Genomic DNA, 18,570 nt, shown 5'->3' with positions numbered 1-18,570 from the left:
ATCTTTAAAGGTGCTCTGCATTTATGTTTTGCGGTCCCAGAAAGGGCTAGTGATATACCATTGTGTTATATCATATTGTGATTGTTTTGAGAAAGTGTTGTCTTCCGAGTTTTATTATTATTGCTCGCTAGCTGATTATGCCATTGATATGAGTAATTGTGAGACCTAAGTGTTATTGTGAGTATGGTTAGTTCATAATACTTGCTGAAAAATTGAATGCTGGCTTTACATATTTACAACAACAAGAGCTAATAGAGTTTGTAAAAGTTTTTCTTTATCACTTCCAGTTTATCAACTGTATTGCTTGAGGACAAGCAAAGGTTTAAGCTTGGGGGAGTTGATATGTCTCCAACGTATCTACTTTTCCAAACACTTTTGCCCTTGTTTTGGACTCTAACTTGCATGATTTGAATGAAACTAACCTGAACTGACGCTGTTTTCAGCAGAACTACCATGATGTTGTTTATTGTGCAGAAACCAAAGTTCTCGGAATGACCTGAAAATCCATGGAGATAAGTTTTGGAAAATATATAAAATATTGGCGAAAGAATCAAGGCCAGGGGGCCCACACCCTGTCCATGAGGGTGGGGGCGCGCCCTCCCCCTGGGCGCGCCCCCCTATCTCGTGGGCCCCTTGATGCTCCACCAACCTCAACTCCAACTCCATATATTCCGTTTCGCAGAGAAAAAAATCAGAGAGAAAGTTTCATCGCGTTTTACGATACGGAGCCGCCGCCAAGCCCTAATATCTCTCGGGAGGGTTGATCTGGAGTCCGTTCAGGGTTCCGGATAGGGGGATTCATCGCCGTCGTCATCATCAACCATCCTCCATCACCAATTTCATGATGCTCACCGCCGTGCGTGAGTAATTCCATTGTAGGCTTGATGGACGGTGATGGGTTGGATGAGATTTACCATGTAATCAAGTTAGTTTTGTTAGGGTTTGATCCCTAGTATCCACTATGTTCTGAGATTGATGTTGCTATGACTTTGCTATGCTTAATGCTTGTCACTAGGGCCCAAGTGCCATGATTTCAGATCTGAACCTATTATGTTTTCATGAATTGTAAGTGCATCTAGTGCCCCTTAGTGATTTTGGTGTATTGAAGACTTATAGGTTAAGGGACTAATGCGTTTGTGAGTGTACACAGGTCTATAAGTCTATGAGGAGTTTAGATATTTACAGAGAAAGTCGACCCCTAAAAATGAAGTTCTTCAACTGAAGACTTTGGATTTCTGAAGACTTTCTGAAGACTTTGAAAGTGAAGAAATTGGTGTGACCTTGAAGACCAGGTAATCATTCGAGGAACATGAAGGTTAGCAAAGTGAGGATCATGATAGCCCTGAGGAATTCGAACCTCAAATATTCCGACCGTTGCTGTGCTACGAGCCAGCTATCCCAAAATATCTACCCACCTGACGGTCATATCAGACAAGGGCATTTATGTCTTATCATGTCGGGCTGCTCCCTAGGCTATAAATAGCCTCCCCCTACAACCACTAGTTGGTTGGCTGCTCCGAGAGAAACTGACACTTGTCATTTGAGAGCAACCCATCCTCTGAGGACTTTGAGCGAAAATCATCAAGTGAGGAAATCCCAAACCCAAACCTACAAAACCCCAAGTGATTGAGCATCACTGAAGAGATTGATCCTTCGTGGATCCGATGCTTGTTTCCTTTGAAGACTGTGCTTCTTCCAGATGGTTAGGCGTCAAGGTCTAGAGCATCCAAGAGGAATTGTGGATCGCCGAGTGACCGAGTTTGTGAAGGTTCGGAAGTCACCTGAAGACTTACCACGAGTGACTGGGCGAGGTCTGTGTGACCTTAGCTCAAGGAGAATACGGTGAGGACTGTGTGTCCGGGACTGGGTGTCCTCGAGTTTAAATACTCAGCCGCTCCAACCAGATGTACAACTGAGACAGCAGTTGGAGCTGGTCTACCAAATCATTGTCTTCACCGAGCTAACTGGTTTTATCTCCTCAACTCTTTCATTTCCTCATGTATGTTGTTGTGTGTTTGTTCATATCTGTTTGAAGACTTTGACTGAAGACTTTCTCAATCTCCTCAGTTCTATTTCTTCAGTCTGATCGTCTTCTTCCTTGTGTTATCCTGTGTTTACGCTTTCCGTAGTCTGTGCTTGTCTTCATTTCATCATGATGACTATGCTTGTGTTCTGTTATGTTCCTTTCTGAGTACTTATTTCACTGCAAGTAGTTCTTCATTTAGGAATTTCCTCACCAACAAATTCCTCAGTGAAGAATTCACAAAAATCGCCTATTCACCCCCCCTCTAGTCGATATAACGCACTTTCAATTGGTATCAGAGCAAGGTACTCCCTTGTTCTGTGTGATTTTGGTTTAACCACCTGGAGTTCTAGTTATGTCGACTGCAGGTATGATCAAGGTCTCCGCTGGGTGTCCTACCTTCGATGGCACGGACTACCCCTACTAGAAGAATAAGATGCGAATGCATCTTGAGGCAATTGACAACGATCTCTGGTATATTGTGGAAAATGGTGTTCCCTCAGTCACGCCTTCCATGAATGCTGCTGATGTGAAGAGATTCAAGCAACTTGATTCTCAAGCGAAGAATATCATATGTGGCCATCTGAGTAAAGGGCGGTATGGTAGAGTGAGTGCTTTGGAAACTGCTAAGCTTATCTGGGATAGGTTCTCCAAAGTAAACGAAGGAGTCTCAACTCAACGTGACTCTCGTGTTGATGTTCTTCGCAATCTCTTCAACCGCTTCAAAAGACTCGACAATGAAAATGTTCAACAAACCTTCGATCGCCTCACTGATATCTCAAATGAGCATCAGGCGCTTGGCGCCACTGATATCACCGACCATGAGGTGGTGAAGAAATTGCTGAGATCGCTCGATTGTTCATTTGACACTCTGGCACTAATGATCCAAGAGCGTGCTGATTACAAGTCACTTGATCCTGCTGATATCCTCGAGAGGCTAAATACTCATGAGTTCTAGCTTGCTGAGAAGAGAGATCTATATGGTTCGAGCTATGGCAAACCACGTGCTCTGAAGGCCAAGGCAGTCTCTGAGTCTGAGGAAGAAGACTCTACCAGCAACCTTGGTGATCCTGAAGAACTGAGCCAAGAACTAGCACTGCTCGTGAGGAAATTTTAGAAGTTCTCAAGACGTGGTCACTTTGGAAAATCCTCAAGGAGCAACGATTCCTCATCTAGTGACTACAAGAAAAGGTTGTGCCACAAATGCAAGAAGCCTGGTCACTACATTCAAGATTGTCCTCAGTGGGACAAGGAATTAAAGAAGAATAAATACAAGGATTATAGTTCTGATGATCCCAAGAAGAAGAAGAAATCTTCAAAGTCTTCATCATCAAAATCCTCAAAGTCTTCATCTCACAAGAAGAGCAGCTCCAAGAAGGCTCGGGCATTCATTGGCATGGAAATGGATTCTGAGGCTGAATCTGAGGATCATGAGGAAGAAGAGGCATCCGAGGAGTCCGAGTCAGGCATGGCAAGTCTAGCTCTTGCTACCACATTTGTCAGCAAGTCTATCTTCAACTCTGAAGAAAATGGCAACACCAAAAACGCTAATGAAGGCAATGATGACTACGCTCCCACCTATTGCTTCATGGCAAAGGGTGACAAGGTAACTAAATACCCCTCCTCTGAATCAAGTGAGAATGAATCTGATGAAAATCTTAAGCCCAGCTACTCTAAACTTGCTAAGATTGCTGTGAAAAAACAAAAGGCTATTGAAAAGCTTCAAAACATGCTAGACAAAAGTGATGATATGTTGGGTGATGAAATGGACCGCACTAAAGACTTAACTGAAAATCTTCAGAGACTTTAGTCTAAGTTTGACAACCTTCAAAGTCATCATAACACTCTCTTATCTGATCATGAGAAGCTTTCTTATGAATTTCTTCAAAGAAAGCAAGATCTTGAGAAGCTGAGTGAGTTATGAAGATCTTCAGAAGGATCTCGATTCATTACTTTCTCAACAAATCAGCGCTACTCAGGAAGAATTTGTTCCTCCATGTCTGAAGTGCATAGAACGTGAATCTGCTAATTCTTCACCTGAATGTTCAAATGCTTCAAATGTTACAAATTCTTCACCTGTCTCTGCTATCACTAATTCCTCATCTGAGGACATTGCTAGTACTACTAATGATGCAGGGCTGAAGGAATTGTACACAACAGGCATGTACAAAAGCCTCAAAGGGCATCAGATTCTTTGTGATGTGCTCAAAAAGCAGATCCTCAACAGAAACCCTAGGAAATAGGGTATTACCTCTGAGAGGAAACTCAGTGCTGATGGAAAACATTGGAAGACTGAGCAGTACCCCAAAACCTCATGGGTTGCTGCAAAGGGACCTCCAGTTGATCCATCCAATCTATCTGGCTTTACATGTGAATCTCCTCATTCTTCTGATGAGTCATTTGACTCCAACTATAAACTGTTCAAAAATCAGAATGGTGAAGTATTTGCTAGATATGTTGGCACTAACTGCAGGAACGGTTCCCCTATGAAGAAAATCTGGGTTCCCAAAAGTTATCTTGAAAGTTTTCAGGTGAATGTCCTCATGACACCTCGTGTGAAGAATAGGAACCCCAGATCAAATTCTTCATATGGACCTAATTCTTCATATGGATCAAATTACTCAAAAGGATCAAAGTCCTCATATGATCATCATCGAGCTAACCCTTCTGTTTCGCAGGGTAGAGCTACGGGCTATGAATATGAGCATTATTCTTCAAATTATTATGTTCATAAGTCCTCGAAGAATTTCTCTGCTTACTCATATGCTTACCCTAACCCCTCTTATGTGAAACGAAGCGGACTGGCTTCTATGCCACCTTTCTCATATGGTGCTCGCAGAGTGATGAACTCTTTGCCACCCCTTCAGATGTGGGTGGTGAAGAAAAAGAACTAATCTCTTATGCAGGGTCAGGTCTCCAGACATGCTCAAAACGTCTGAAGAATTTGCTGGAGACCTGAGTGTGCCTGAAAGGACGCAGGCTAATCATGAAGAAATGATTTTTCATTTCTCACGTCCTCATACTGATTTATATGTGCTATTGCTTGATGAAATTGAACTGATGATATTGATGTCATATTCTTCACTGATGAAGTATATGAGTTCGTAAGTTGCACTAATTCATCTGCAGGATGATCAGCCCAAAGCAAACGAGAGGGTCCTCGATAGTGGATGTACAAATCACATGACGGGTGACAATAATCTATTGATGGATGCTCCTTTATGACCGTCACATATGAAGCATATCATCTTCGCTGACAAAGGCAAAAGTCAGGTATTGGGTCTAGGTAAGGTTGCGATCTCAAAGGATCGACACACGGACAAAGTCATGCTTGCCGAGTCCTTAGGATACAACCTCATGTCTGTCTCAATGCTTTGTGATCTTGATATGGTTGTTGTCTTTGGAAGATATCATTGTGTAATGATCATGGAAGCTGGCCATTCCAAAGTCTTCGAAGGCTTTAGGAGAGGAGATCTGTATATTGTTGATTTCTCTACAGACCACAACCAGCCGTGTGCTTACTTGCAAAAGCTTCAGAAGGCTGGCTATGGCATCAACGACTTGGTCATGCTGGCATGAGGAATCTGCACACGCTTGCGAAGAAGAAGCATGTCATTGGCATTGAGAATGTCAAATTCCTCAAGGATCACTTATGCGGAGCTTGTGAAGCTGGAAAGATGACAAAGGCCAAGCATCCAGCAAAGACTGTCATGACTACCACTCGTCCATTTGAATTGCTTCACATGGATCTCTTTGGTTCTAACCACTATTCTGCAATTCTTAATGATGCATCTCAATATGGATTTGTTATTGTTGATGATTATTCTCGTTACACATGGGTGCACATTGTCACTTACAAACATGAAGTGCAGGAAGTCTTCAAACGATTTTCCTTGAGGGCTTCAACCAACTTTGGTGTGAAGATCAAGCACATCCGAACTGACAATGGGACCGAGTTCAAGAATTCCGGTCTAGATGGCTATCTTGATGAACTTGGTATTACTCATGAGTTATCTGCTCCTTATACTCCTCAGCAGAATGGCATCACTACAAAAAAATTATACTTCTGTGATGATACGTGTTTGTCATAGTAGGTCACATTTTTTGTCATGCATGTACATCCATGATGATTTTATGACAGAATCAAGATAGTCATACCTGTGCTGTCGTAGAAGTGTTCCATGACATTACCAAAATTATCATCACGGAAGTGTCCACTTCCATGATGATAAATCACGCATCACAGAAGTGCTTTCGTCAAGGGTGACCGACACGTGGCATCCACCGTAACGAAACGCCGTTAAGCTATTGGGTCGGGTTTTGGATCCGATAACCCGATAATAGCCCTGACCAATGGGGATTTTCCACGTGTAAAATCATCATTGGCTGGAGGAAACACGTGTCAGCTCACCGTTGGGACAGATGTCATCCACTCATTGGACAGAAGGCGCCTATGATACGTCGACAAGTGGCACGACCCAACAGAGGCCCATTCCTGTGAAAAGGCCGGCCCGTTTGACTTGGTCAAAAGGTGGCGGGCCAGCCCATGTAAAGCCTGTTAACGGCCTGTTCGCATATAGCCCATTTACAGCCCGCTAACCCCAGGCCCGTTACGCCCTATCCGAATTAGGCCCAGTAGCATCATCTGGGCCACCCAATATGATTCCAGCCCATTTTCACTTCTGGCTCATGTATGGCCCATGACGTCTTTCGGCACAAATGAGGCCCTATGTAACTCTTGGCCTATTAACGGCCCGTGATGACACTGGCCCGTAATGAACATTGCATTACTTTACACCCATTAACGGACCGTGGTGAAACTGGCCCGTAATGAACAGTGTATCACTTTATACCCATTAAGGGGCCGTTATTCCGTTGGGCCGTTTCCAGCCCATGTTATCTTTCGGCCTACTCAGAGCCCATTTATTCTTGGGCTCATTTCCAGCATTCATTTACTTACGGCCAGTTACTGTCATTTTCTGCTTAGGGGCCAAATTCAGCCCGTGGTTACAGTCGGCCCGTTTGTGGTCCGTTAACACGTTGGGCCGTTTTCATAGCGTCATGAAATACGGCCTATTAACGATGGCCCATTATGGTCGGCCTATGAACGGACGATTCCAACTCTAGCCCGTTTACGGCCATAATGCGGCCTGTTATTGGTCCATGTTTGGCCAATCGATCATACTGTCCGTATAAGGCCCATTGATGATACGACCCATAGAAGGCCCATTGTTTGTACGGCCCGTAGAAGGCCCATTGTTTCTACGGCCCATAGAAGGCCCACTGTTTCTATGGCCCGTAGGAGGCCCAGTGTCACTACAGTAATATAAGCCCATGGTTATTGTGGCCTAGTTTTAAAAAATAGGTTATTGCAGCCACTAGTAAAACGTGGAAAAAGAACTGCAATGACTACAAGCAAATAAATAGACAAGACAACAAGGAAATAAATAAGCAAGCAACTTACGCTAGGCTATCATGGCTATCACACATATTACATCCACTGGGCATCAAAGTTCACCACCAGTGCAAATAAACGCGCCGACAAAAGAATATACAAAACTAAGAGCACTTCAGAAGGCACTAGGCCTGGCCAGGTCGGGCCCCCCAAACAGCTGAAGAAGCTGAGTAGACCTCAGTTGTGTCAACGATAGATGCATCAACACTAGATTTAAGGCATGATAGTGCACACGGCAGTCCTCTGACATCTTCATTGCATCTTTGACTTCAAGTCGGAGCTGAGCTGAAGCAAGCCTTTCCGCTTTAAGTTGAGACTGAAGAAGTCGAACTGATTGAGGCAGTGACTGCACAGAGGTTGTCTCACACCTGCTGGTGAGTAGCTTCAACTCACTGTCTTCATCAAGACAGGACCTTGGGGTCATCTCGCTGTCCTCAAGATGGTTTGGCTCACTATCTTCCCTAAAGTTCTGCCTGGCGTAAGAGATACAACTCTGAAAGAGAAACAAGGAGACATGTAATAGGTTTCACAATTATATAAGAAAATAAATGGATCTATTCTGCATAAGGAACATGTTTTTACAACTACAATTTGAAACTGGTAGTTGTTGCAAACATCCAATCAGATGTAAACAGCAAAGCAAACAACAGTGGAGGCAATGATGCCTATCCAAATCTATACTAGAACAAAGTTTGAAGGCTTTAGAAGGATGAACTTACATTACATGTTAACACGGGCTGGACAAAGCCCTTCTCCATGTTGATGGAAGGATAATTCAATAAATTCCCCAAAGAAAATTCTTTATAAGCGTTGCCATTATTCTACATTTTGCAAAGAGTAAATATAGATCAAATAATATTGGAAGAAACAGAGGATAATGAAGCTCAGGTGCAGACTGATGATACATAATCAAATAGCAATTAATTAAGTACAACATTACAAGGCAAAAGGGAGAGAGGTACTGACAAGAGCAATGCAGAGCCCATTATTGTTTTGAGATCGTATGATCCTTTGAGCAAGGAGATTCATCTAAAATTAGTTTTCATACAAGAGAGAAGGTAAGGCACAAGCAAAAATTTAGGAGTTCAAATTTTGAATTGATATCATAGACAGTACCTGACGCTGGGCTCGCAGCAGTTCTAATAGGGGTTTGGCCACTAGAGTAGGGGTAAAGTGTGGTACAGTTGGGCCTATGTTTTCTGTGGCTGTTGATCTATCTGATTTAACAGGTACCACTACCTTTTCCAAATACCTAGTTTGTACTCCTTGAGGATCTGCACTCACCCTCTTCCTTTTGGACATCTATCACGAAAGAACAACATTTGACTGGAAAAACATAGTGTGATGACACATGGAATAGGTATAGAAAATGGATAGTTATGGCATATACTCATATATGATGCTTAAACTAAGCAGATGGTGTAACAAAGTAGAAGAAATGCAAGAGGTCAGATGCAAAATATGTGCGACCAATACAACTTTGCAAAGTTAGAGCAAGCACCTTGATGGGTGAATAAGATAGGCCATCCTCCACCATGCCAAGTTTGTTAGCCAGTGGATCGTTCCGCAGTATTCCTCCCGTGCGCCCATTCTCATATTCATTTTGATAATGTTCAATATCTGACATGCATGAAAACATAAAAACAAGTGAGATTTTCTTTGTAACGCAGAAGTGATTCTAATCCAATAATGCCTCCCTGTAAACCCCTTTGTGCTATCTCTGCAATTCTTTTAAAAGATGCCATGCATGCTGTAATTTGTTGTGTGCATTAATATAATGTGGCCTACTCCTCAAAATATGAGAGCTCCAGAAGTGATGACACTTCGCAGATGATAGCTTCAACATATAGTAAAGAAGAACAAGTCGACCTGACCTGACAGATTTAAAATATACTAAGGGAGAACAACTCAACCTGACCAGTCGACCGCAAGAGAAGAGTATCATCTTAAAGAAGAGCAGAAGAGCAAGCAGATTGAAGATATTACAAGTGTTTCAATACAATGTCGGTTGGCCACCCATGATGAACCAGAGCGCATAGAGAAATACTATTCTTTCCAGTCTCTCCATATGTGGCTCACATGCATTTCGAAACTAAAGTAGGAACATTTAGCTAACCAATTAAACATCTCTCAATTTTACTAATATCAGCAATAATATCATATATGAATTTGTACAACTAAGCTTGTTTAGCTCGATGGGTGGAGCAGTGCTATTACGACACGAACCACGTAGGCTGATTGTGGTCATCATAAAATGGGGAAAACACTAGCACGATAAGTACAGTGTTGACCGTGGCAGTGGGATGGAAGATCTGAAGCTGCAAACCGTGTAAAGGGTAGTTAGCAACCGATGTTTGCTTTGAAATAACAACTAAGATTTGGTATGGACAAGAAAGTACGGTCAACAAGTGACAAAGAAATGCAATTATGTTGTCTCTCTATATGTCGTGACATGCATTTGGAAACTCAAGTGGGACCTTTAGCTAACCAATTAAATGTGTCGGTTAACTAATATCAGTATTATATCACAATCATATTTGAACAACTAAGCTTTTGAATTCTGAGTGTTGTGTTGTTTAGCTTGAAGGGTGGAGTAATGCTAGTACGACAGAAAGCACCTACGGAGATCATAGTAGAGTAGATAAAAGGGGAAAACCCTAAGCATCAAGAGAAAAATCAGGAAAGTGGAACTAGCTGGACCAGTGGGTGGCGCACATGCTTTTCGAAACGAATATAGGAACATTAGGTGACCAATTAAATGTTCTATGTTTTAGTGATATGAGCATCATATCAGATTCGTATTTCAACACGTAAGCTTTGGGTTGAGGTCTTGAGGAGCAGTGCTAGCACGACACGAAGCACCTACGATGATGGTAGTGAATATAAAGGGAGGAAACCATAAGCTTTACGAGTATAGTGCCCGTGCCATGGCGGATCTGAAGGTGAAAACCGGACAAAGCTACTTTGCAACCAATGTTTGCTTTCAACTAGCCACTATGATTTGGTACGGACAAGAAAAGTACAGTAAACAAATTACGATCTATTTTCCGGGTGAGATCAATAACTTAAGCACATATGGAAGAGTACCACCTCTCTTGCGACGCTGTGTAGGCCTATGCTGATACATTGAGGGTGATGCGGGTGCGATGGCTGTCGGCGGCGGGGAAGAAGACTTTAGACGGCAGACGGCCGGGTCGGGGGATATATCCTGTTGCCATGGACGAGGCAGTCGTAGGAGCGGCAACGACAAGGTGGACGACGGCGCCGATGAAGCGAGAGGAGGCGATGAAAGGATCCTGGTCCAGCACCGTGGATGAGAGACGTCCATCTCTTGCAGTGGACGACGGGGTAGGGGTAGCGGCTCCGGCAAGGTGGAGGATGGGGTGGCGGATGGAGGAGGCTGGCCGCAGTGCGGAGGTTGTCGTGCCGCCGACATTCTATGAATGGGGAAATGGAGGGGAGGAGGGGGGGCGATCTCAAACTTTGGGACGCGCTTCTTTGAAATGGGGGAAAGTTACGAACTTATCCCCCGTTTAAAATTTTAGACATCGCGTCGATTGGGGATAGGACGGTAATCTCGCATCTCCCAAATATTTGCCGGTAACTATTTCGGGCGAGGAGAGGGTGTTTTGCCGCCCACGGTTGGCGCCCATGGTGTATGAACGGGGCTGACAGGTAGGGCGGTTGTGTCACGTCTGATGGAAGTTACATATCTGCCCCTATTTAAAATATTAGCCTACATCAATTTCGGACGAGGAGAGTTTGTTTTGCCGCCCACCGTGTATGAATGGGGAAATGGAGGAAGAGACACATGTCTTTCGGACAAGCTTGAATCAAATGTGTTTTGCCGCCCATGTTTGGCGCCCACCGTGTCTTAATGGGCTCAGAGGCCGTCGTGTCATGTCTGATTGAAGTTACTAGTCTACCCCTATCGACAGCAGTGTAAATCCAGTCGATAAGGATGTCAAGTGTCAGGGGTAGACAGTAATTTCCATCTTGCAAACACTTGCTTCGGGCAGCCCACAAATTATAGTGGGTGTTTAGCCGCTTCATTCAAAACTTGGGAGAATTAGCATTCACGTTTGCCCTGGGATCTGGCAAACTAAATTCAAATCCAGTTTGTATTCGATTACGAATATCCACAGATAATTATATGTTTTGTTATTTATTTCTTCAAAACCATAACAAAGATTTATTCCACCTTTATATATGATTATGATTTAGAAATACCGTGATCTTTGAATTCAGTAGGTTGGATACACTCTAATTCAAACAGTTATTTCATCAAATACAATATGCTCACACGAAAAACAGTTCACCTTATGTCAATCATACAAGTACTGAGGATTACCTCACCTAAAAAATTCGGATCATTACAACACATGGACAACATGGAATTCCAGACAACATAGGGGGTCTAGCAACATAATCCATTCAGAGACATGACACAACATGTAAGTACAATAATCTAATGACAATTTCAACTGGTATCTAAAGAAGAACCGAGATTACCTTGGGCTTCAGATAGCAGAAACAGCAGGACCTCCTCCGTCTTCAAATGCAACATTCTTACTTCCTCCAATTCTTGGGTTGCTTGCATAATGCATGCCGCTAATTCCGTAATTTCCAGCCTCAAAATAAAGATTACCTCATTCATGGCAGCCACACCATCTCTTTCTGCCTCTAGTAGAGACTCAAGCACTATAATATATGTGCTCAGACTGCTCTCCGGCGGTGTTGCCTCTGAACTGCTACCATCTGGTAACATGGATGACGCACTGCTTCCACAAATAGATTCTGGGGTTGTACATTGTGTCCTAGTGTGAACGGCATCCTGAAAGGTTTCCGCTGGACATAAGTAAGAGATAGTTATCGTATGATCCAGGCAGTAAGCTTACATGGTAAACGACAGACGAATTATTGCTGAGCATGGCAAACTATATTTAAATGGTTCGAAGCAGCATCAGCCGAAAAGAAATTAAAATGGTAAGATGAAAGTTCAAAGGGAGTGTACAACCGCTATATTTAAGTTGCCAAGGCATCTAAGCAGTTGAAATAATCTGAGAAAGCACTTAAAAGTGTGGCCTCATATAAACTACGAAGACAGTCTTGTGATGAAGTTGAGAGGAAAAGTTAAGGACTCAAATGAAATAGGCATGCATTTCTTTACGATAGTACAGCAGGCAATGCTAACATATTGGCCAACTCAGGTATAACGTAACAACAAACAAGCATTCGAATCAAGCAATATAGTAAAGCAGACAACTGAACTATTTGTAATTCGGTAGGATTACACGTTGAGGGCACAAGCCAAGAAAGCAGCCCACTCGCATTACATTTAACATGTACTAAAACACACTGGCTTACCATATGTTGCTATGAAGCCTAGCTACGGTTGCAATGTTCTTTGAAGATATCGTCAGCATCCCGTGGTTGCGAATCTAGTTGTTGTAGTTTATTCTGCACCATCTATTTAGGTAAATTAATTTTAATCGCATGCACTGGTCCGAATTGATCATCAATGGTTCATCTAAACTAATGAAAGAAGGGTGTGTGCATACATGACAATATATCTGCTTCCCTCTATTTTTATGCTTGTTCGAGGTGCCATCACCAAAAGAACACATATTTTGCTTGATGGGGTTGGTAGATCCATAATTAATAGAAGCATCAAATTAGTCATGCAACTTGGGAAGATCAAGAACACACAAACAAGTAATGAACAGAGGCTCGGAGCAGTGATGTAATAGCTAGCATCAGAAAATGTAGGGTAAAACGAACAAAAAGCAGCGGAACCACATGCTAGTTTGCTGATGTGTAATTAAGCATAGAAAACATTAAGCAGTCTGATGGAACCAACAGGTGGCATCAGAACAAAACTAAAGCATATTAACTATATGTGCACTGGTATGTAATTTAACACATGTAACAAGTTCACTGCCAGAAGTATGGCCCTACAGGTGCAAGCAGAATAACGCGTCTCATGAAAAACTGAATGATGCCCTGAAAAATTCAAAGGTGCGGTGCTTATGCTAGGAAAGTGAACGTAGGCGCCGGCCGTTGGATAATAGTACCTGATTCTCGGCGGCGTATGGGTATCGTTGTCAGATAACCCACAAGTATAGGGGATTGCAACAGTTTTCGAGGGTAGAGTATTCAATCCAAATTTGTTGATTCGACACAAGGGGAGCCAAAGAATATTCTTAAGTATTAGCAGCTGAGTTGTCAATTCAACCACACCTGGAAACTTAGTATCTGCAGCAAGGTGTTTAGTAGCAAAGTAATATGATAGTGGTGGTAACGGTAACAAAAGTAAAGACAGCAAAAGTAATGTTTTTGGTATTTTGTAGTGATTGTAACAGTAACAACGGAAAAGTAAATAAGCGAGAACCAGTATATGGAAAACTCGTAGGCACCGGATCAATGATGGATAATTATGCCGGATGTGGTTCATCATGTAACAGTCATAACATAGGGTGACACAGAACTAGCTCCAGTTCATCAATGTAATGTAGGCATGTATTCCGAATATAGTCATACGTGCTTATGGAAAAGAACTTGCATGACATCTTTTGTCCTACCCTCCCGTGGCAGCGGGGTCCTATTGGAAACTAAGGGATATTAAGGCCTCCTTTTAATAGAGAACTGGAACAAAGCATTAGCACATAGTGAATACATGAACTCCTCAAACTATGGTCATCACCGGGAGTGGTTCCGATTATTGTCACTTCGGGGTTGCCGGATCATAACACATACTAGGTGACTATAGACTTGCAAGATAGGATCAAGAACTCACATATATTCATGAAAACATAATAGGTTCATATCTGAAATCATGGCACTCGGGCCCTAGTGACAAGCACTAAGCATAGCAAATTCATAGCAACATCAATCTCAGAACATAATGAATACTAGGGATCAAACCCTAACAAAACTAACTCGATTACATGATAAATCTCATCCAACCCATCACCGTCTAGCAAGCCTACGATGGAATTACTCACGCACGGCGGTGAGCATCATGAAATTGGTGATGGAGGATGGTTGATGATGACGACGGTGATGAATCCCCTCTCCGGAGCCCCGAACGGACTCCAGATCAGCCCTCCCGAGAGAGATTAGGGCTTGGCGGCGGCTCCGTACCGTAAAACGCGATGATTTATTCTCCCTGATTTTTTTCTCCCCGAAAGCCAATATATGGAGTTGGAGTTGGCGTCGGAGGGCCACCAGGGGGCCCACGAGGTAGGGGGCGCGCCCAGGGGGGCGCCCCCCACCCTCGTGGACACGGTGTGGGCCCCCTGGTCTTCATCTTTGGCGAGGATTTTTTATTATTTATTCTAAGATATTCCGTGGAGTTTCAGGACGTTCCGAGAACTTCTGTTTTCTGCACATAAAACAACACCATGGCAATTCTGCTAAAAACAGCGTCAGTCCGGGTTAGTTCCATTCGAATCATACAAGTTAGAGTCCAAAACAAGGGCAAAAGTGTTTGGAAAAGTAGATACGATGGAGACGTATCAACTCCCCCAAGCTTAAACCCTTGCTTGTCCTCAAGCAATTCAGTTGACAACTAAAAGAGAAAAAGAAAAACTTTTACAAACTCTGTTTGCTCTTGTTGTTGTAAACATGAAAAGCCAGCATTCAAGTTTCAACAAATATTATGAACTAACCATACTAACAATAACATAAAGATCTCACAATTACCCATATCAATAGCATAATCAGCTAGCGAGCTATAATAACAAAACTCAGATGACAACACTTTCTCAAAATAATCATAACATGATATAACAGAATGGTATCTCGCTAGCCCTTTCTGAGACCGCAAAACATAAATGCAGAGCACCTTCAAAGATCAAGGACTGACTAAACATTGTAATTCATGGTAAAAGAGATCCAGTCAAGTCATACCCGAAATAAACCAATAATAATGAATGCAAACGACAGTGCGCTCTCCAGCGGGTGCTTTTTAATAAGAAGGACGATGACTCAACATAAAAGTAAATAGATAGCCCCTTCGCAGAGGGAAGCAGGGATTTGCAGAGGTGCCAAAGCTCAGTTTTAAAATAGAGATTGAATAACATTTTGAGCGGCATACTTTTACTGTCAACGCAACAACTATGAGATGACGATATCTTCCATGCTAAACAAATTATAGGCGGTTCCCAAACAGAATGGTAAAGTTTATACTCCCCTTCCTCCACAAGCATCAATCCATGGCTTGCTCGAAACAATGAGTGCCTCCAACATTCAACGGGTCCCAAGGGGAGTTTTGTTTGCAATTATTTTCATTTAGTTTGCATAAAGCATGGGACTGGACATCCCGGCGACCAGCCATTTTTTCGTGAATCAGGAGCGGAGTCCACTCCTCTTGAGAATAACCGCCTAACATGGAAGATAAGGGCAGCCCTAGTTGAAACATGAGCTGCTCGAGCATACAAAACAGAATTTCATTTGAAGGTTTGGAATTTGGCACATGCAAATTTACTTGGAACGGCAGGTAAATACCGCATATAGGAAGGTATAGTGGACTCATATGGAACAACTTTGGGGTTTTAAGGAGTTTGGATGCACAAGCAGTATTCCCGCTTAGTACAGGTGAAGGCTAGCAAAAGACTGGGAAGCGACCAACTGGGAGAGCGACAACAGTCATAAACATGCATCAAAATTAATTTACACCGAATACAAGCATGGGTAGGATATAATCCACCATGAACATAAATATCATGAAGGCTATGTTGATTTGATTCAACTACATGCGTGAACATGCGCCAAGTCTAGTCACTCAATTCATTTAAAGGAGGATACCATCCCATCACACCACATCATAATCATTCTAATAGCATGTTGGCACGCAAGGTAAACCATTATAACTCATAGCTAATCAAGCATGGCACAAGCAACTATAATCTCTAAATGTCATTGCAAATATGCTTACTTCATAATAGCCAACCCAGGAACGATGAATCATCATATTTACAAAAACAAGAGAGGTCGAGTTCATACCAGCTTTTCTTATCCCAAAAAGTCCATCATATATCATCCTTATTGCCTTTCACTTGCATGACCGAACGATGTGAATAATAATAAGAGTGCACATGCATTGGACTAAGCTGGAATCTGCAAGCATTCAATAACAAGGAGAAGACAAGTAATATGGGCTCTAAGTTAAATAATCAATCATGCATATAAGGGCCACTTCAACAATTTAATCATGGTCTTCTCCTACTGAACTTCAAAGAAAAGAAAAGGAAAACTATTTACACGGGAAAGCTCCCAACAAGCAAAAGAAGAACGGGAAATGTTTTTTTGTTTTCCATTTTAATTACTACAGCAGGGAAATAAACTACTACTAATTTTTTTGTTTTTCTTAAGGTTTATTAAACACACAAGAAGAAAGCAGGAAAAAGAAAATAAACTAGCATGGATATTACAGTGAAAGAGTATGAACACCGAGATCTAGCAATGAGTGTGTGTGAACATTAGTGTAATGTCGGTGGGAGATACGTACTCCCCCAAGCTTAGGTTTTTAGCCTAAGTTGGTCTATTGCCAGGGATGGCCTGGCGGATACCCGTAAGTGAAGCTGGGGTCATACTGTGACGAAGAAGGCTCCGACTGCCATTGGCTGGCAGCCTCCTCTGGATCCCAAGGATAAACGGATAGTCGTGGAGGCTCATCTTGTGGCTCCGGTTCCGGGACGGGTGCAGGATTTCGATAGGTTTGAATGGCCGCCCACGGAACAATGTGAGGACCTGCAGACAAGTTAAACAAAGAGGGAGCAGGCAAAGTAATAATCTCAGGATGATGTTTATCAAAGTACAATTATATTTGAGTTCCCCTTCACGACTCTTAATAAGAAAATCATGCGCTAGCATACTCCTATAATCTAAATAAGCACGAGGCAGCGATGTTTCCTCTTCCTCCTCATGCCTAATAGGTATTTCAAAATGTTCAGCTAGGCTTGAGGCATAAATACCTCCAAAGATGGGGCCTTTAGTACGGTTCAGACTTAACCGCCTAGCAACAATTCTACCCATACTAACAGAGTTATTTCGATATAAGCCATGGAACAAAATGATCACATCAGGAATACTAAGGTTTCCACAGTTTCCGCGACCTATCAAGCAACGACTAGCAAATAAGGCAAAGTAGCGTAAAATAGGAAAATGTATGCTAGTGATTCTTGCATCAGAAACCTTCCTGGTTTCTCCCATCGTGATAGTGTTAATAAAAGCTTCTACATCATTACGGTGTGGTTCATCCAAGGTGCCCTCAAAAGGTATTTTGCAAACCTCGCAAAATTCAGCTAATGGCATCCTCTTAACAACGTCATATAAATGAAATTCTACCGATGGAGGTGAACTCTTAGGGAAAAAGTAGAAATTTTGCACAAAAGTATTTGTGAGTAAGAGATACTGATGACGTTGGTCACGGAGGAAGTCGGTGAGGCCAGCATTCTCAATTAATAAATAGAAATCTTCATAAATCCCGGCTCTCCTCAAGAAGTCATCGGAAGGCCATTCACATGGCCAGACCTCCGCGGTGCTAGGCAAATTAAATTTGGGTTTATGTTCTTCTTCCTTTTGTTTTTTCCTTCGAGCTTCGGCTCGACGAGCCCCTCAAAAGTCTCTTCATTATTTCTGAAACAATCTGAAATTTTTAGTAACTTCAAATAAAAGTGAACCAACTTCAATAAAATTGATAGCATCAACTCCTACAAGTGCCTAGAGCATATATAAAGCATTGGAACTACTTGGAACCATATAAATTTGGCATGCAAGCTCAAGAACATGGTCACCTATGCAGCACAAATTTGCAATGAATAAAACACTAGAACAAAAACTAATTGGACCAATGGAGGAGTCACATACCAAGGAACAATCTCCCCAAGCAGTTTTGCGAGAGGTGCTTTGAGCAAGGAGATCGAAAATCACAGCAACGGGGGCTGGAACTCGTGCTTGAGTTGGTTTTTCGTGTTTGTGTGAGACAAAGGAAGAAGATGGGTGCAGGAATAAGTGGAGGAGGGCCACCATGGGCCCACGAGGCAGGGGGCGCGCCCCAGGGGGTAGGGCGCGCCCTCCACCCTCGTGG

Source organism: Triticum dicoccoides, chromosome 5B (assembly GCF_002162155.2).
Source record: "Triticum dicoccoides isolate Atlit2015 ecotype Zavitan chromosome 5B, WEW_v2.0, whole genome shotgun sequence".
NCBI classification, from domain to species: Eukaryota; Viridiplantae; Streptophyta; class Magnoliopsida; order Poales; family Poaceae; genus Triticum; species Triticum dicoccoides.
Note: the sequence above shows the minus strand (reverse complement) of the source record.